This window comes from Zingiber officinale, chromosome 2A, assembly GCF_018446385.1.
Source record: "Zingiber officinale cultivar Zhangliang chromosome 2A, Zo_v1.1, whole genome shotgun sequence".
NCBI lineage: Eukaryota > Viridiplantae > Streptophyta > Magnoliopsida > Zingiberales > Zingiberaceae > Zingiber > Zingiber officinale.
Genome location: NC_055988.1, coordinates 147,985,455 through 147,993,414, shown reverse-complemented (window position 1 = coordinate 147,993,414; position 7,960 = coordinate 147,985,455).

The following is a 7,960-nucleotide window of genomic DNA, read 5'->3' as shown; positions in this document are numbered from 1 at the left end:
TCTAGGTTTACATGGGTAAGATTCCTAAAAACAAAAGATGAAACCTATGAAACATTTAGTAATTTTTGCAAATTAATAGAAAATGAAAAAGATACTAAAATTAAAAGAATAAGAAGTGATCACGGGGGAGAATTTGAAAATCATAGATTTACTCAATTTTGTAAAATAAATGGATATCTACATGAATTTTCATGTCCTAGAACCCCTCAGCAAAATGGCCTGGTGGAACGTAAAAATAGAACACTACAAGAAGCCGCCAGAACTATGATTTACTCTAACCAGCAAGGTTATCAGCCGAGACAAGCTGACTGAGTGAGATGACTAAGGAATTAAAAGTTCAAATTCAAAATTAAATTCGTAATTAATATCATGTTTTTTTAATGAAATCAATTTAAAATTTATTTGAAAAATCTTTCAAAATCATTTTTAAAATCTTTTCAAAATTATTTTAAAACTCTTTTTTCAAAATCATTTTCAAAATCTGTTCAAAATTATTTTAAAAAATCTTTTAAACTTAATTTCAAAATCATTTTCAAAATCTTTTCAAAATTAATTTCAAAATTATTTAACAATCATTTCAAAATCTTTTAAACTTAATTTCAAAATCATTTTCAAAATCTTTTCAAAATTATTTAACAATCATTTTCAAAGTCTTTTCAAAATTATTTAAAAATCTTTTCAAAATCACTTCAAAATCTTTAAAACTTAATTTCAAAATTCTTTTAAAATTTATTTGAAAATTCTTTTAAAAATCATTTCAAAATCCTTTAAAATTTATTTGTAAAATTCTTTTAAAATTATTTCAAAATCATTTTAAAATCTATTTCAAAAATCTTTCAAAATCATTTCAAAATCATTTTAAAATTATTTCAAAATCTTTTAAAATCTATTTCAAAAATCTTTCAAAATTATTTCAAAATCTTTTAAAATCTATTTCAAAAATCTTTCAAAATTATTTCAAAATCTTTCAAAATCTATTTCAAAAATCTTTCAAAATTATTTTAAAATCTTTCAAAATTATTTCAAAAATCTTTCAAAATTATTTCAAAAATCTTTCAAAATCTATTTCAAAAATCCTGAAATTACACTTAAGAGACTTAGGAAAAATAATATGTACTCAATTAATCTACCCACATCCCCAATAAAGTGTTTAATAACACAAGAAGAGGAGACTGACTTGTGGCACAGAAGACTGGGTCACACTCACACTAGACTCATTTCAAGAATGAGTCATAACGGTCTAGTTAGAGGTCTGCCCAAACTAAAATTCATTGAAACCTCAATCTGTAATGCTTGTCAACAAGGAAAACAAACTAAGTCAATACACAAACCAACAAATCTAGAAAGAACCAACTCATTACTTGAGCTCCTTCACCTTGACCTATTTGATTCACATGGAGCCAAGTCATTAAGCAAAAACCAGTATTGCTTAGTAATAATTGATGACTATTCTAGGTTTACATGGGTAAGATTCCTAAAAACAAAAGATGAAACCTATGAAACATTTAGTAATTTTTGCAAATTAATAGAAAATGAAAAAGATACTAAAATTAAAAGAATAAGAAGTGATCACGGGGGAGAATTTGAAAATCATAGATTTACTCAATTTTGTAAAATAAATGGATATCTACATGAATTTTCATGTCCTAGAACCCCTCAGCAAAATGGCCTGGTGGAACGTAAAAATAGAACACTACAAGAAGCCGCCAGAACTATGATTTACTCTGACCAGCAAGGTTATCAGCCGAGACAAGCTGACTGAGTCGCTACCCGACGATGTTTTAGATTGTCTTGAGTGATCCTGTTCGTGCGAGTTTTTCTTTATTCTGTACTTCCCTTGTTGAGTTTTGTAATTTTTAAAGTATCAATGAATTATCTTTAGTCTAGCGAACCTTTCTTGTTTGTTCGTCCCCTTCCTATCGTTCAACCTTTTCAGTTCGACTCGCATATAGCTCACGCGTTGTCGTGCAAACTCAAGTGAAATCACGAGTTGCTTATACACTCAAGTGTGGCTTTGTGACCTTTTGATTGACAACTGGCTATCCATTTCCATAGTTGATCGATCAATTCTGGGTTTAAAATCGCCGCTTTACGATTGATGACGACAGGAGTTTTAAGGTCGTCGTTTGGTGAAGACTGGGGTTTATTGTTGTCGCTCGACAGTTGATGAAGACACGGGTTTAAGTTCATTGCTCGACCATTGATGAAGACTAGGGTTTAAGGTCATCGCTTGACTGCTGATGGCAATATGAGTTTAAGGTCGTCGCTCGACCGTTGATGGCGACAAGGGTTTAAGGTCGCCACTCAACCACTGATGGCGACAAGGGTTTAAGGTCGCTGCTCGACCGTTGGTAAAGACTGGGGTTTAAGGTCGCCACTCGACCACTGATGACGACAAGGGTTTAAGGTCGCTGCTTGATCATTGGTGAAGACTGGGCTTTAAGGTCGCCGCTCGACCACTGATGACAACAATGGTTTAAGGTCGTTGCTCGATCATTGGTGAAGACTGGGATTTAAGGTCGTCGCTCAACCACTGATGACGACAAGAGTTTAAGGTCGTCACTCGACTTTTAACTTGACTAATCAGCTCAAGAGTTTAGAAAACTTTCATTGTTTCATGTCTGCCCTGCATCTCAAAGGCATATACACAAGTACATTTATATTTGCTCATGCACCTCTCACCCGACCCTGTAGGGTTGGAGATGATTCATGCTCCATGGCCACTCGAGCCATCTTCTGTCTTTGTCCTCCAAATACTAGGCCCCCGAACGGAGTTTCTGCATGATTTTATAGGGTCCTCCCCATGGTGCCTCGAGTTTGGTAATGTCGTCGACTGACTTAATTTTCTTCTATACCAGATCTCTGATCTGGAAAACCTCGGGATCACCCTTTGGTTGTAGCTCTGCCTTATCCATTGTCGGTATGCCATTAGCTAGACGGCGACTTTATCCCGCGATTCATCCACCAAGTCGAGCTCCATTAACCTCTGCTCGACATTTCTCTCGTTGTAGAGTTGCACTCGGTCGGACTCTACTCGATCCCCCACGATGACCACCGCTTCTCCTCCATACACCAGCTAGAATGGTGTTACGCCAGTCACCTCCTTTAGAGTCGTGTGAAGTGCCCATAAGACACTCAGGAGCTTGTTGACCCAACTGCCCCCAGCGTGGTCGAGACGAGCTCGTAAGCCTTTGAGGATCTCCCGGTTTATGACTTTCGCTTGGTCGTTGCTCTGGGGGGTAGGCCACTGAGGTGAAGACATGCTGGATGTCATAGCCTTCTTACCACTCCCTGAGCCACCGACCCGCGAACTGCCTCCTGTTATCTGAGACGAGACAGTGGGGGATGCTGAACCGACACAAGATATTCTACTAGATAAATTTGATGATCATCTGCTCACTTATCCTTGCCAATGGCTCGACATCCATCCACTTTGAGAAGTAATCCACCGTGACGAGCAGGAACCTTCGCTGACCAGTCGCCATGGGAAGCGGTCCTACAATGTCCATGCCCCATTGGTCGAACGGCAAGACACCGTGGATGCTTTCATCTCCTCAGGACAGACATATGGCTACTATCCGAGCGACATCCTCTTGGAGAGTTGACCAAAAATAGCCGGCTAGGAGAATCTTTCAAGCCAACGAACGGTCCGGGTGACTTCCACAAGAGCCAAGATGTACTTCTCGGAGTATATACTTTGTATCCTCTGGGCCCACACATTTGAGCAGCAGTCTTGAGAAAGATCTCTTATAAAGCTAGTCCTCGATCAGATTGAATCATCCGACCTTCTTCTTTAATAGTCATGCTGCCTCCTGGTCGACCGGAGTGCTACCTGATCGGAGGAATTCAATCAGCGGTGTTCTCCAGTCACTCAAGAAGACCACTCCCTCCATCTGATCGATGTGTACCACCAATGAAACCTGTTTGATCGGCTGGCTGGTCATGACTGGCGATAATGAACTAGCTAACTTAGCCAGTTCGTCCACTGCTTGATTGTCCGATAGAGGGATCTTCTGTACATTGACCTCTTGAAAATTTGTCTTCAGTTTCTCGAAAGCTTCTGCATATAACTTGAGTCGGGAGCTGTTAATCTCGAACGTCCCTGATAGCTATTGGGTAGCCAACTGAGAGTCCGAGTAAATGAGGACTTTTTATGGCTCTGACATGTCGCGCTGCCTATAAGCCGACTATCAAGGTTTGATACTCAGCTTCGTTATTGGTGGCCCTATAATCCAACCGGACGGAAAGTTGCATTCGGTCTTCCTGTTGTGAAATGAGCAGAATGACAATCTCACTGCCTTGTTGGGTGGACGAACTGTCAACATATATCCTCTAAGTTACTTCTGGCTTGGCGTTCTGGACTTTCGTGATGAAATCAGCCAAGGCCTGAGCATTGATCATCGCTCGGGGTTAATATTAAATATCAAATTCTCTTAGTTTGATTGCCCATTTGATCAGTTGCTCGGACGCCTCTGGATTGAGGAGGACTCTTCCCAGGGCGCTGTTGGTCATCACGATGATCGGGGGAGCCAAGAAGTATGGGCGAAGTTTCTGAGCGGCTAACACCAGTGCATAAGCCAACTTTTCAAGACAGGTATAGCGAGACTCTACATCTTTCAATATAAGGCTCAGAAAATATACGGGATGCTGTTTAGGGTCGTTCTGCTTTACTAATACCGAACCAACCACATACTCAGTGGTCGACAAATAGATCCAGAGTGGCTCTCCAGTGCTCGACTTAGCTACTACAGGCAATGAGTTTAGGTACTTTTTGAGCTCTTCTAATACCCGGTCGTACTCCGCATCCCATTGAAACTTTGTAGCTCGGCACAGACCTTGAAGAATGGATGACTTCGGTCGGATGACTTAGAGATGAACCCGGATAATGTCGTGATCTGTTCGGTCAGCCGTTGGACCTACTTCAAGTTGCAGGGCGGGGGTATGTCTTGTAGCGCCTTCAGTTTACTCGGATTCTCCTTCTTACCCTGTTCGGTGACGATATATCTGAGGAAACACCCTCTCTTAGTGTCGAACAGACACTTGCTCGGGTTGAGCTTCATCTAGTATGCCCTCAAGGTTCGATATGTTTCTTCGATATCTGCGCACAGATCAGCAGCTCAGATTGACTGTATTAATATGTTGTCGACGTATACTTCCAAATTGTGGCTAATCTGCTTCTGAAACACCTTGTTCATGAGCCTATGTAGGTGGTGCCGACGCTCTTCAATCCGAACGGTATGACATTGTAGTAGAACGTTCCGTCAGCCGTGATAAAACTAACATTTTCCTAATCTTCTTTGGCGAGCGGCACTTGGTGGTAACCTTGATATGCATCGAGCATGCAGATCAACTCGCAGCCTGCTGTAGAGTCCACCATCTGGTCTATCTGGGGCAGCGAATAGAAATCCTTCGGGCACGCCTTATTCAAGTCGCGAAAGTCGATGCACACTTGCCATTTGTTGCCCGGCTTGGAGACCAGCACAATATTAGCAAGCCAGCTCAGGAATTGGACTTCTTGGATGTGGTCGGCCTCCAGTAGTTTCTCTATTTCTACCTGGATGATCAAGTTTTGTTCTACGCTGAAGTCCCTTTTTCACTGCTTCATGGGTCGGGCATATGGTCGGATATGAAGTTCATGCTGGGCGACGTTCGATGAGATTCTGGGGAGCTCGTGGGTTGACCAGGAGAACACGTCATGGTTCCGCCTAAGGCAGGCAGACAACTCTGCCTTTTTCTCATCCTCTAGATCGGTGGCAATGAAGGTGATTGCTTCTAACTGACTTTGGTGGATCTGGACCTCCTCCTTTTATTCATAAACCAGTGTAAGAGGATTCTCAATAATAGCGTTCACCTCCAGGCGGGAATTTTTCCTAGCGGTCCTCGCTTCTGATCTGACCATTTCGACGTAGCATCGTCGAGTGGACAATTCACCTTTGGCTTCTCCCATCTTGTCATCCACTGGGAACTTAATCTTCTGACAGTAGGTGGGCACTATCACTCAGAATTCGTTGAGGGTCGGTCGGCCTAAGATAACGTCATAGGCTGACGGTGCATCTACCATAATAAAGTTTATGGTCCTTGTTTTCTTTAGGGGCTCCTCGCCGAGTGAGATGGACAGCTTAGTCTACCCGATTGGTAACACTTTATTGCCCGTGAAATCGTAGAGCAGGGTCGTCATGGGTAGTAGCTCACTCCGGTCGATTTGTAACTGATCAAACACCTTTTTGAATGTGATGTTAACCGAGCCCCCTGTATCAACAAAAGTTTAATGGATTGTATAATTGACGATTATCGCTCGGATAATCAATGCATCGTCATGAGGAGTTTCCACTCCCTCTAAATCTCTTGGGACGAAACTGATTTCGAGTCCTTTAGCTATCTCCTTGCTGCAGCCAATAACGTGGATCTCAAGTCACCGAGCATGCGACTTCTTTTCTCGGTTAGAATCTCCTCCGATCATTCCTATTTCTCCCCGAGCGACATTACTTCGGTTCTCTTCCTCCCGTGTCGACAATTTGTTCCGCTCGGCAGAGACTCGGGTGGGACTTCGATTGCTCCCATGCTGAGGTCGATGGTGGCATGGTTCGATTATTGTCCTTTCTTCTTCCCTTCGGATGGTTGATTGGTGCCTTTATCGCCGATCGGGTGATGAGGATCGACGATGATATCTCTACAAGGTCGGCCTGCTAGCTGCCAGGTCGTGGCAGTCCCGGGTGTTGTGCGTCGCTGACTGGTGAAAGGAGCAGAACATAGGCGTCCACATCTTACCTTTTGCAGCCTTTGGATGAGGGGCGGTCACATGCTGCACGACATGTGTCTTGGGCTCGTGTGGTGGGGCTCCTCCTGAGCGAGGCCCCTCAAGCGATTGATGACTGCTCGGCTGCCGCCGTTCAGACACTCCTGCAAGCTTGGTGGGTGTCTTCTTCTTCCTTGCTACCTGAGCTTCTTCCACGTTGATGTATTCATTAACCTTCTTTTGTAGGTGTCCAAAGTCCCTCGGTGGCCTCTGAATGAGCGACTGAAAGAATTCTTCTTCGGTGAGCCCTTGGGTGAAGGCGTTCATCAATACGTCCGAGGAGACTGCCAGGATGTCCATTGCTACTTGATTGAAGCACTAAATATAAGCCCTTAATACCTCTTGGGGCCCCTGCTTCAGTGAGAATAGATTTACACTCGTCTTTTGATGGCGACGACTGCTGGCGAAGTGATGCAGGGAAGCCGTTTGGAAGTCTTTGAAGTCGTGGATCGAGTTGCTCGGCAACCGCTTGAACTAACGTTGCGTCGATCCAGATAACCTGGTGAGGAAGACTTAGCATTTCACCCAATCCGTGTACTGGTGAAGTGTAACCACATTATCAAACTTGGTCAAGTGGTCGTTGGGGGGCAGCTGCTCCATTATATTCCCCGATCGTTAGTGAGGTGTAATTCTTCGGCAGAGGGTCAATTAGAATCCCCTCCGAAAATTATTGATTGACTCGCTCGGGCGAATCATCCTCTCTGGGTGCCTTTCTTTTCCTTATGTCTCGAGCGGGTGCCTCATCCGAGGAAGATCGCCGGTCTCTGTCTGCTTGGGCCCCTTGCTCATCCTGGCGACCTGCCATGGAGGCTGCAGGCTCCTGAGCTTGACATTCAACCAGTGCCTGTTAGCGCTCGGCCAACACCTGTTATTACTATTGTTCCACTATCTTCACAACTCGGGCATGTATCAGCGTGTCGAGCTCCTCTTGCGTCAGTGTCACTATTGTGAATCGTCCAACGTATTCCATCTTCTCGTCCGGATACAGGTTACGCTCCCACAGACAACGCTAAAATGATCCTGTCCGGAAGCGTGAAGCTGGAAAATCAAGGATGTGACGGTTCTGCTGACTAGATAAAGACCTTGCTCCTTTCTGTAAAACAAACCAAACTAGGAAAGGGGTATCTGGCGTTGACCCTTCGACACTCAAGTTAGTAATAGAAG